Source organism: Lissotriton helveticus, chromosome 11 (assembly GCF_964261635.1).
Source record: "Lissotriton helveticus chromosome 11, aLisHel1.1, whole genome shotgun sequence".
NCBI classification, from domain to species: Eukaryota; Metazoa; Chordata; class Amphibia; order Caudata; family Salamandridae; genus Lissotriton; species Lissotriton helveticus.
In genome coordinates this window covers 1091779662-1091792747 of record NC_136072.1, presented here as the reverse complement: position 1 = coordinate 1091792747, position 13086 = coordinate 1091779662, and the positions used below count along the sequence as shown (strand labels likewise).

At 47.1% G+C, this 13086-nt stretch overlaps 1 protein-coding gene across 4 annotated transcripts in view; it reads left to right on the top strand.

The window, feature by feature from the left end:
* Positions 1-13086, top strand: part of EIF4ENIF1 (eukaryotic translation initiation factor 4E nuclear import factor 1) — an 87706-nt gene that overhangs the window by 22632 nt on the left and 51988 nt on the right. The gene's annotated exons all lie outside the window — the stretch shown is intronic.

Genomic DNA, 13086 nt, shown 5'->3' with positions numbered 1-13086 from the left:
GCAGACCGCGATGCTTGGATGGTGCCTGCTGCTGCAGGGTGACTACTCCTTAGTCACAAGGGAGAAATCTTAGGAAGAAGTCTTGAGTTCCTTTCGTGGAAAGTAGTTTCAGGATTCAAAGATCTGATTTGGAAGGGGGCCTGCTCCTACCTTTATCCTGCAAAAGGGGGCTGGCACGCGACTAAGTCCTGCCCTATGGGTGGGACTAGGAGGGGGGTGGTTACACCCCTCTCCCCTGCCAGACTTTCCCCAGCTCAGGGGCTGGTGTGACCCTGGAACTGGTTCAGACCGGCCTATGCATAGTGAGCACCGGGGTGCCACTTTCAGTCACCTTCCTCTATAGCTTGCCTACCTGGGATACACAAAATCCTGTCTGGGACGGTGCTGGCACCGCCCCTGGCAGGAAACCCTTTGTCCTTGCCTCCCGCGCTGGGAGGACTCCCAGCAGCAGGAGGGCAGACTTGTGTCTCAGTGGCAGCATCCATTTTGTGGAAGCTGAGGCTATGTCTGACTTTAACCGGGGTTACAGGTTACCAACATGTCGTGTCCCTCTAGAAGGGTGGAATGCTAACCCCGTCAGAATTGGCGAGGGGTTAGTATTCCAATTCGTATGACACCTTACTCGACATGTTTTGATAATGCTCTACCAAAGTTAGCATTTGACCGCGAGGTACATAATGCACTTAAGAGTATATGGTATAGCGTTATCATGGAACAGCTATTAGGACTTGGTTCCGCAAGCTGCAAACGGGCTCAGCACATGCCAGAGCACCATTTCACATTATTCCAAGCACTCTGCCTTCAGGATTGATAAGGCCTGCCATAGGAGTGACTGATAGGAATATATGTGTCCATTTTAGGGTTAGATATAGGAATACTATATCTAAAGCAAAGGGTGATTACACCACCTTGCCCCAGCTGTCAAGCAGCCAGTTGTGTCAGTTTTGGATGGCCAGCCAAGGGTGGCATAATACATGCTGCTGCCCCTGGTAGGCCTTGTGTGCACCTATGCCCTGGGTACCTAAGGTACACTGTACAGGGGCTGATAAGGTGACTCGGTATCCAATCAGATATGTACCTAGGGTACATGGAATCCATTTTAACAGAGAGCAGTGGGCCTGGGGTCCTGAATGGCAGGGCCCCAGGTCAACGAAGTCAGAAAACCAGCAAAACACCAGGCAAAAAGTTGGGGGCAACCATAGTCGGGGATCTACCTTCCTACATCACATGTATTTCATTTGTTTTATAGCATCTCTCATACCATTGTAGGATGTCAGATCACTTTACGTCACACACATATAGAGACATTGAATCATACATGTAAATCGGTGTGTGTATAAAATGTTTAAAGAGGGCTTGGTCTGGAAAAGCACAAACTCGGGATTCAGAACATAACACAGTGGCTAGCATTGACTTTAACATTAAAAATGTATTTTCACCCAAATAATTTTAGCAGCATATCTAGGACAAAATATAAGTTACTAACTGGTACCATGCAGTTAGCAAGCAGCTCTTTGACAGTTTATAGGTCCCTCTGCTAGATTACGATGGTCACTTATGAAGTGCACAGTATCAAAAGAAACTCTGTGACAAGCAGTAACCACGAACCTAGGCACATAAAATACTGCTTTTTATGATGCATGTTACACGTTCTTTGCAGTAGGCACATTAACCCTCTGTGCTACATTAGTTAAATCAAAGCTGCCACCTAACAAAACTCTCCTGCTCTCCAGCAGGTACATTAATCACTGGCATTCTCTACACTTTTTTATTGTTGCTGAAAAGCTGCTAATTATACAAGAAACGTTTCTGTGCTTTTAAAACTGTTGCCTACTGACCCCCTGGGAATGTGTCACGGACCCCTGGGGGTCCGCGGACCACAGTTTGGGAAACACGGTCTTAGCCATGGGTGCACACAGTCCTCTATGAGGGGACAGTGTGCACCCACAATGGTTCTGTGTGTGTGTGCACCCATGATTGTTCTGAGGAGCCTTTGTGCACCCATGTCTCTCAGGAGCTTGTGTGCACCCGTGGCTGTGAAGATATCATGTGCACCCATAACAGTGACGAGGCTGAGTATCCCCATGGTAATTAGGGGGTGAACCAAGGCTGTTAGAGGGACTGTGTACATCCAAGGTTTTCAAAAGACCGTGCAGCCGCAAGTTTTTGAGGAAATTGTATGCTCCGAAACCTGGAGACACATTGTATGAGCTCAAGGCTGAGGAGAGACTTTGCAGCCGTGATTCAAATCTTTTAAGAAGACGCACCCAGGCCAGGGAGAATGCTAATCGCAGAGTGCAGATACCTTTTGCATTTATCGCACTTTGCCTTTCCTTGGCTGTAATTAAATTACCACAAGAACGCAAAGGAATTGTGGTTTCACTTTAATTACTACACTGATACCGCTCCAGCATTGACCCCCTCCTGATATAGGGTTGTGTGGGTGCATTGACTCTCACGTGGTGGGTTGTGTGAGGAGGCACTGTGTGCATAATTTGGCCGGCAGTCTGAGCACACATTTGTCGACTGCTTAAGGCTGCTAGAACACCGCATTCACCGAGTGAAGGTGCACATTTAGCAGCCGCTGTGTAGGATTCTAAGGTCACATTGTGCATGTATTGATATAGGGTCTGGTAAGGGCATACTGAGTAAAAGGATACCTTGGTTTTTATGGTAGCTTTGTTTGCATCTACTTATTATAGAATGCAAGAACTAAGGATGACAAGAGGGTGACGCATGTATTACAATATCTATAAATGTGTGGAGAATATGCACCACAATGTTCAGTGACATTTCGCTGCCACATAGTTAATGCATGCTAGGATAGCAACGAGTTAAAAAAGAAAAGCATGTTGGAGGCCAACGTCTGCATTCAACAGAACTTAAGTTACTGGTGTGATGTGACATGGCACGGACCGATGCACTCCGGTTAGAGAGAATGGTACGAAGAGCTTTGCAAGTGCATGTATGCCGAACCCCACTCTACACAGGTATGTCTTGTCGTAATAAATTCACGCAGCTGCCGGCCTCTGGACCTCTACCATGAGAGGGCAGCAGCGGGCGCTGGCGGCCGTGGGCGATCACCGGGCCACGTTACTCCCTCCCTGGTCGCACCGCAAAGAATGCAGCCAATCGCTGCAAGGACCTGACTGGAGAAAGGGCAATCTCCAGACAGTAGACCACGCCAAGAGGGCAGAAGTGTGTGTGTGCAAATGCAATAGGTCTCGCAATGCCATTTATTTATCGGTTTTCAAAACCCAACACATAAATACAAATTTTGTCATTTACAATGCCAATAGCTCTAAATTTTGCAAAGGCGAAACCGATGCATTGTAAATGCTTCTTGCTAGATGAGCATTATCTGGCCTTTTATGAAGAAGTCTGCACTAGTGAAACGTCTCAAAGGAATGAGTATTTAGCCTTAGGAGGGTTAGCCACTCCAATAGATTTGAAAAGTTTACAAATGATGGGGTGCATTCCTACCGGCTTACCATCAACTTGCTGAAATAGCCGAACGAAAATGTACAGACCTGGAAGATAAACCATCCGAAGCCTTTTGAGACAAGAAATGTACAATGTGTGCATTTTGCTTCCACGTGCTGTTCCAGGCACCAACCAATCCAGCTTTGCCATCCTGAGTAATACCTCTCCCTAGTGGAGGGTGCCCCTGGCATGTTTGCATTCTGTAGCTGCCTCAAAGGCCTGGCAGACTCCACTGTTGCCTGAAAGCCGCCAGACCATCGGGGACAACTGCGCTGATGTTACCAGCCGGTGTGGTTCTCCCAGCGAGCCCTGGAGCATTGTCTAAAACCAAGGCATGAGAGGGTAATATTTCGTCCTCTCCAAAAGAATCCTAAACCAAGGCTGTGCCTTCCACTGCGGTGTGACCAGCACCATACTTGCTGTTTGGCGGGTGATCCGTCACTACTCTGTGTAGCAGTGCGAATGGAGGGGGGGAAAGACCTAATTAAGCATCCCTGACCAATCCTGAGAGCACACATCCGTCTCCTTCACCAGCAAATATGGCCTCCAGCCGAAGAAAGTCTCCAATTGCTAGTTCAGTCTGTAGGCAAAAAGATCTATTGTGCAGGGACCCCAAATTGATTGTATCTCCTGAAACGGATGTGCATGGAGCTGCTAAATGCTGTAATCAGTCAGCTACCTGGAGTTTCAATCTGCTACCGCATTGGACTGCCTTGGAATGTACTCTATCACTGAAATTTGGTGACTCTGGCAATAATGTAAAAAGTCCTTGGTTATCTCCACTAAGTGACCTACCTCCCAATTTCTTGATGTACCTCACTGACCATATGTTGTCCATCCTGAGATAGATGCAACCAATCTATTTTTTTCTTGGGAGAAAATGTCCTGATTGCAGACTGACCTGTCCACTCCAGACAGTTGATATGAAGGGATAACTCTTGGGGAGATCACATGCCACCCCTACAGACCTCTCCGAAACACACTCCGCCCCAACGGCTGGCATCAGACTATTATTGCCTCTGGTTGGGACCCGAAGGTGGCTCTGCATCCACGTTTCCCAATCACCAGTTGAGTTCTTCTCTAAATTCCTCCGTTAGGGGGATCTGATCTGTGTAAGACAAAACCTTTTGCAGATGTGGAGAAGTGTGGCTCACTGGTTAGAGGAGGCAGACCTGGAAGCAGAGATCAGCCCGGGACCAGGGTTCAATTCCCGGCTCGGCGGGGTCTTGAGTCCTAAAATGTCCATGGACTCAACAATTCTCGCTCCGGTGCCTACTCGATTCACGGGTTCACACTCTGCGACTCTGGGCAATAGCTTGCTTAATCTCCACAACGGCCCCTCGCGGTGGGATGCCTGCTTTCACCTTGCGGATACCCTGCCGGGTTAATTCACAGGGGAATACCAAGACGGGTTCCCTAAGCAAGCGCTTGGAAACCGCTCGGTGATTTGCACTATATAAATTCCTGTACATTTACATGGTGGCTCTTCAATCTTTGGAGTGCCCAGTAATGAATGGGTCCTGGGGAAAATGGCCTGAATTGAGGACGCCAGTAGGCCAACCAGGCCAGCAATCGTTCACAGAGAAGCTACTTGTCATGAAAGGGCAGATTTCAATTCCTTTTTCACGTGGCACAACTTACCTTTGGGGAGCTTCAGTTGTGCAGACTGGGAATCACAAACCCCAGAAAATGTATTGTCTACTTGGTTTTGTTTATGACAAACACCACATCCTGCAAAAGAGGCATGGTCATCTGCAAGTGAAGGATAGCCACTGACTGGGACTGAGCCATGATGAGTGTCCAAGTATACTATCATGCAGAGTCCTTGCTCCATGAGGTGGGCTATGACTGGCTTCAGCACCTTGGTGAAAATCAAGGTGCAGATGAGAGCCCGAAATAAAGGACAAAATATTCCAGCCACCCGTCCCATCGGGACTGAAGAAATTGTTGGTGAGGAGAAGATTTGAATGGTCAGATATGCATCCTTGAGGTCCAGACCGACTATCCAATGCCCCTTCGTAACAAGTCTGTTAGAAGATGGATTCACTCCATCTTGAGATATTGAAGTGATGTAACAGTGAACTCTTGTAGATTCAAAACCAACTGGTGTCCGTCCCCATCTCTCCCCCCTTCTGTATCAGAGAGGCGTTGCCGCAGAACCTCAGGGTGCTGTTGTCGCAGTACACCACCGCACACATCTGCAGCAGGTTTTTTATCTCTGTGTTTATAAAGGCTGACTTTTGTAGGGGAAACATTTAGCTGCTGGGGTATTGACATTTGACAAGGGGCTTGATAGAACTCTAGGTGAAAAGCTTGAACTATTTGCAACACCCATGCATCTTGAGTAATGGCTCTCCAATTGTGAAGACCGAATTGAACGTGACCCAATGGTATTACAGAGGTCTCCGACTTCCCTGAAGAATCTGTCTGCTAGGGTAGAATATTCCGCCTCTGGTAGTGTCTTGCCACTTTCTCCAACAAACTGTATGCACCTCTGGAAAGGCCTTGATAATTGAAGCGGCCCCTGCCTCATTCAAAAAGGCCAGATTGAAAACCCATTTTTATATTTGATTGGGCTTTATCCAGCGATGTGAAAGTGACTTATTTAGAAACCTTTTACAAATCTGATGCCAAAGAGGTGCCCCTCTGTCAATGGACTTGCTTCTGCTGAAGTGAGTTCAGTGAGATTGGAGTCCATGCGCATAAATAGTGCCTCGCGCCTTTCTGTTGACACATCGCAATTTGCATTGCTCTGCAAGTATATAGCTTGCTAGGTCCAACCCGCTAATATATCTGAATCCACTGGTGAACCAGTTCCTTTGGCCACAAAGGCCATTTCTAGTATTTTTGCTAAGGGCCCAGCAAGGTCTAACACTTTTTTTCTCTGCAACCCCTCCAAGCACGGTCTATGCCCTTCTTTGGATCCTTGGACAATTTCTTTAAAGTCAGCATTCTCTGGTCTATGTCCAGGTCTCAGCATCCTTTTCGGATATCTGGCCTGGGGAATTCAGCCTGAAGGTGGTTGCGTACTGCCGTGTCAAAACCCTTACGTAGGTTTTCATGTATGTAATCTGATCCTGCTGTAGTGGGTCCCAATCAGGTGATCTTGGGTATTAAGTGGAAAACGTTTCCATTAAGGGCCGTGACCTGGCATGGGTGTTTTTTTAGCCTTCTTGCGCTTAGTGAGTTGTGATCAGACGAGTCTGTGTCAGTATCTGTGTAGTTATCACCCTTTTGCTTTGATTGCGCACCTGAGAAGGTTGTGGAGATCGAGCACTAGGGTGTTACTCGGACGTCCACTTGCCCAACATGGAGTGCCTCCACTTACAGATCCAGACCAACCTGAACGCCACCCTTCGTGGTAATCTAGTATGCAGACCTCCCAAACCCCTTCAGTGAAGCCATAACTGACTTAATCACTTGCCACACTCTTACCTAAACGGACTACATCCTCCTCGGCGACATCTATTTCCTTCTAGACAACCTTGAAGACCACACCTCACCACCATTGGACTCCAACAACTGGGGACAACACCTGCCCACTCGGCAGGACAAACGCTCCACCCAATCTTCTCTGAAAGCAACATCTGCGTCAGCCACACCTCCAACCCACTCTGGACCGACCGCCACTGAATCCACTACTTCACCAAACCCACTGTACACCACCATGCCCACTGCAATCCTTGCAGAAGCTGGAACAAGGTCACTGAAGACCAGCTTTCCACCTCCCTCAGCCACACCACCACCAACATTCATGGACACCAACACCTTACCATGTAACCTCCACCTCTGAATATCCAACTATGCCAACACTGGTCCCCCCCCCCCTTGGGAAACCCTCAGGCAAACTGCCTTTCAAGAAAGCCAGCTGGTTTTCCCCACCGTTCAAGAGTCCAGGCGCACCTGTAAACAGATCAAAGATGGAGGAGCAGCAAGATCACAGCTAATTGAGTCACTGCACACCACTGTGTCATCAGAACAAATCGGTCATCAAGGAACGCATCAGCGCACACAACAGCAAAGAACTCTTCGCCATGATCAAATGATTCGCTAAACCCAGCACATGGATAGCAGACTCTTCCTTAGTCTCAAGACCTCTGCGACAACTTTGCCACCTTCTTCCACCGCAAGATCAAGGAGATCTATGACCGCTTCATTCCTAAGAACCACACGCACCCAGTCGCTCCAAACTCAGCAGACCATGACTGCAGACCATGACTACCCTCACCTTACAACACCCTCCGGATCATGAAGAGCATACTCTGCAGCATCCTCGGATCCCTGCCCTCGCCACATCAACAGAGCCTGCACCTCAATCTCATCCGAACTCTGCTGCACGATCAACTGCTGCATTGAGTCTGCAACCTTCACGGAAGGCTGGAAGCATGCAGAAATCAACCCCATGCTGAAGAAAGTCTGCCGACCTGACAGACCTCAAGAACTGCAGACCATCTCTCTGCTCCCCTTCCCAGCCAAAGTTCTGGAGAAAGCCATCAATGCCCTACTCGGGGTTCATCGAAACTAACGTCCTGGACCTCTCCCAATTATGCGTCCGAAGCAACCACAGCACTGAGGCCGCTCTCCTCACTGCGAACGACATCTGCACCCTCCTTGACTAAGGAAAGTCTGCTTCCCTCATCCTCCTGGACCTCTCTGCCACCTTCAGCACATCTCCCACCGCACCCTCTGCACAAGACTCAACGACACCAGCATATGTGACAAAGCCCTAGAATAGATCCATTCCTTCCTCACTGGCCAAACGCAGCGAGTCCGACTTCCACCATTCAGCTCAGAACATTCATAGAGAAGTGTCGAGGTGCTTTAGATCCTCCCTGAACCCCTCCCTCCAACATCTACATGGCCCCGCTTGCAGCCATCGTCTGAAGCCACGGACTCAACATAGTGGCCTATGCTGATGACACCCATCTGGTTCTCTCCCTCAGACGAATCCACAGCAGACAAGATCAACTTCCACAACTGGTTAAAGGCAGTCGCCAGTGGGATAAGTGACAGCTGCCTCAAGCTGAACTCGTAAAAGACTGACCTGCTCCTCACCCCTCTTCCTGGGATGACTTCTAGTGACCCACAGTGCTCAGAACTCCCCCCCCCCCCCCCCCCCCCACCGACCTTGCCCAAAACCTCTTCATCATCCTGTACTCCTGCCTCTCAGTGAACTGCCAAACCAACACTGCTTTCTCCTCCCTGCTTTGTAAGATCTTTAAGTGGATCCCCATTCAGTGCATGAAAATGGTCACCCATTGTTTCTCTGCAGCAGACTCTATTTACGGCAATGCACTCTACCAGGACCACCCAGAAACAAAAATAAAACTGCAGAACATTTAATTCTTTTGCCAGACTCTAACTGAACATCCCACACTGCAACCACCGCTCCGGCCCCTCAGACCTACACTGGCTACCTGTCAACGATCACCTTCAACACCCTTATGCATGCCTACAAAGCCCTCCAATGCCAGACCTGCATACCTCAACCACAGTCTCTCCTACACTCCCACCAGACGTCTCCCCCCCCACCTCCCTCGGCCCCGCCCTTCGGCCACAATACCACAGATCAGAAAAACCACAGCTGGAGAAAGATTCTTCTATTTAGCTGTAAAGACCTTTAACGCCCTGCCTGTGCACCTCTGGCAATTGTCGCTGCTGCAATTCAGGAAGCACCCCCACCCATTAGTGCTTTGAGACCCTCACGGGTGAGTAGTTGTGCTTTATAAGATTGATTGAGAAGCCATGATCACTCAAGGGAGCTTGAGGATGTTCGGCCAGTGCAACTGCATGAGGCCTCTCGCAGGACTTGGCTTTTGCCTTTTGGGGTACGTCTAATGAACCGGCCTTAGGGTCTGGAGTCGTAGGATTATGAAAGCCATGTTTGGCAAAATTCTTTAGCTGCGTAGTAATGGGTTTAAGCACCGCTGCCAGGGCCTGGTTTACAGTAATAGGGTATACCAATCAACGTAAGAGTGTCAACAAAACTAAAGTAAAAAGCAAAGATGAAAGTCAAGAAAGGTTCAAGGTGTCATAAGTTTACTAGCACCAAAGTAGATACCAAGTTAGTATGGAGGTGAAATACACGTGCTCAGTGTAAGCTAAAAGGACCCTCAGGCCCCAACTCAGAGTTGGTAGCCAGTTGTCTTCATTGGGTCCCAGGTAGTAGAAAAGAAATCAGAATTGTTAATTAGGGTAATTAAAGAGTATGGACTACTCCTCCAACTGAAACAATTCTTTTTAATGAGAGGGTAGTTCTAACTCCGTTAAAACTAGTGAAACAAAGCGGACTGATAAGTGGTTGTGTTAATTTGAACCATAAAGTCCTAATAATAGAAAAAGAATGGTCAACATGTTTCTGCTAGCAAGCCAAACATCAGCTTAGCATTCGTCAGGACCAAAAAAGAAATTCTCACTCCATGGTAGGCACACGCTAAGGCGTCCGACCTTATGGGGTTTGAAAAGAAACTATTACAACCTTATCTGTAAAAGTTCATGTAGGGATTTCTTCCTATGGCCTCTCCGCATTATGGGAGACCAGGAAATAGTTAATTAATGGTGAGAGCGCCCCATGGGCTTGCGGCAGGGGGATTTCTTCACGCCCAGGCAATTTGTATCTGGGCGACTGCCCGCAGTCAAACCTACGGTGTTCACATCCGCCGCCCGGAACTACCTTTTTTTTTTTTTTTTTTTTACAGTAATAGGGACCACAGTCTCGCTTGCCCTATTGACTGACTGCCGGATAGAGGCGTCCAGAGCGTCAAACTGTGAATCTTCTAAATATGGCCCCTGAGGTTATTCCTCATAAGATTCCTCTTGTTCCTCAAGTTCCTCAAAGGGGGCCCCATTGCGCCATTGTTAAAGGGTTAGACTCACTAAATTTGGTTATAATTGCACCAAGTCAATCCCAAGAGATCAGTCTGAGTGAGCCAACCCGACGTGAACTCACAAAAATATGGAAGCTCCTCCGCAAAGCTGTAATCAATTTCAGCCCCAGATAAAGCGGGCGTCTACAGACTAATTTGTTCTGAGCGTACACACTGCTCACTAGGACAACTCTATCAGCTGGAGCCGGCTTCACCTTCCCGCTGTGAGAGGGATTACAAAAAAACTCAAAGGCAAGCGTTAAAAGAACGCTGCGGCGGGGAGAACGTGCATGGAAGAGTGACTGTGCGTAGCCAAAAATTAGCCCAAGTTTATAGCCCAGTTGGGCAATGCATGTCCCCAGGCACAGACCTCTAATCTGGCCTGATTAGAGAAGGTGCTGGCTGGCTGTGTGAGTGGATGGACTTGGGCGCGACTGGCTGTGTGTGTGTGTGTGTTGGACTTGGGCGAGGCTGGCTGTGTGTGGACCCTCTGGCGTTTTATTACCCAGCATCTCCTGCTCCTCCTCAAATTTAGCTAAAAAGTTGCTTTCCTCACATTTGTGTGGGAAAGTTGTGATATCACTGCCGGCACATTTCCCACCAACCAGCGTTTCCCCTTGGTCTCCTGATAAAAATGATACAGCACGTGTGTGTGCACCGAAAGCAGTAGGCGTTAAAACATTTTTTTTAAAAGAAACTGAGGGGGAACTAAAGTGGGTCCAAAAGGGCTTTTTCTTTTTTTAATACAAGTTTTTAGGCTGACTCTGCTTTTGGCTGAATCTGCTTTTGGCTACCTACAAGTGAGGCATGATTTTTATCGTGAGACTGAGGGGCGCTCTGGGAAATTTGGACGGACGCGGTGATCTTGCGACTTTCCCAAACAAATGTGACTTTTTAGGTTGGCAGGATATTCTGGGTAAGAAAATGTTGGAGGAACCATGCAAGCTATACCTTCCTGGACTCCCCCATCGAAGAGGTTCAAATCCATGTATCTGATGCCCGGAATAGGTAGATTTACAAATATTACAGACAATGTTAGAGGACATAGAACACCCATAGTGTGCCTGGTTCCCTATGTTTTTTTTTTCTTCTCACTTTTTTGCCATTGCAGTCTCCACGAGTTTGGTGCTGCGTTCTATAGGATGCATAATATATGCTGCAGCTCTTAAGTACCTACGCCCTAGGTACCATGGGTAACACTCACTAGGGACTTGGAGGTGCTAAAGACCTGGTCGGGTGGGGCTCAATTGACCAGTGGACCTGTTTTGGGGAAAGAACATTGGCACTGGGGACCTGGTTCGTAGGGACCCAGTGCACTGCAGTCAAAGTTGCATCAAATACCAGGCAAAAAAGTGGCAGGACTACAATAAAATCAGTTTCCTACACAGTGCACTTGCAGGCCTGACAATTTTGCATAGGTGCTAATGTTTGACTACAATTCACTTGAGTTTACAGCGGAAGGAGTGGAAACGGGTGCAGGTATCGCGGTGTACTCCTAACAAAAGTTTGTGAATTCCATTTTTGCATTGGCAAATTTGTCTGCATGTTCAGTGACAATCCAGAGCAAGTGCAAATTCACTTAACTTTTGTTTCTAGTTTGTCCCACGGAGGAACTACTTTCCCCACACTGCGACTTTCCGCACCCATCCCCTTGTTCTGGGTAGATGGAGGAAGGGTAATTTTCCCACTCTGAGATCTACTTCTACCCTTGTGAAGACTACATTTATGATCTTTTTCAACGGTCTCAAGATGTGCGGAGGAGTCTATTAATAGCCTTGAATGTAAGTTCATGAATATACACAAAGTTAATGACAGTCCAACCCATGTGAGGCAATTTTGCTCGACTCTTCATGCAACTAAATCTGATTGCAAAATAAACTTTTGTGCTTGTTGGATAACCTTGCCTATATAAATGGCCCATAGCATTTTCACTCTGATCAATGACTGCCAGTTGTAAAATCTAAAACACAGACGTCTGGTCAAGCACTTAATATATGCTCCCAGTTATGGCAAACGTGGAAACTGCAGCACAGGGATGGTGTTTTCCCCATAGAATAGCAAAATGTCAAACTGAGAATGTCCGACTCTGGGTTATCGGTTATCTCTGCACTGAGAACTCACAATCTGTATACTTACACTAACATTTTATAAAATAGAGCAATTAAAGTAAATTGACAGAACAATTCACAAAACCTGCTTAAACTAAAGAGCAATGACACCAGGAGTGCCATGCTGAAACCTAACCAGCTTTATAATCCGATCTATCTACTGCTTCATAAAACAAGCCTGTGAATATTCATTAGTTTTGTAAATAGAATCCTTGTTTATTCAGAGGTCCTGTATAAAGTCAGAAATGTGGAATAATGAAAGCCTTTCTAAAAATATAAACCCTGAACTAATATACGTTGCAAAGTCCTAGATTCTATAATCAGAGCTCTGAATGCTGCCATAACTTTGTCACCACATTGAATGTCACAAAATGGGATAGCTGAAGCAGAAATATTTTCTTCCAGGTGTATTCTGTGGTTGCTGGTCAACTACAATCTTCCCTCTGTTAATTAACCTGTTGAAATATATGGCAAATTGCTGGTCTTCAACTATTTTTGTTTTAATAGATCTGTTGAATAGCTTAGTTGCTGACCTTGGGATCTGGGATAATGGCTCCTGCACTTTAGCAAGAATTGTTTTGAGATAATCCTGTCTGCCCAGTTGCAAAAATTTGAAATGTGACTATTCA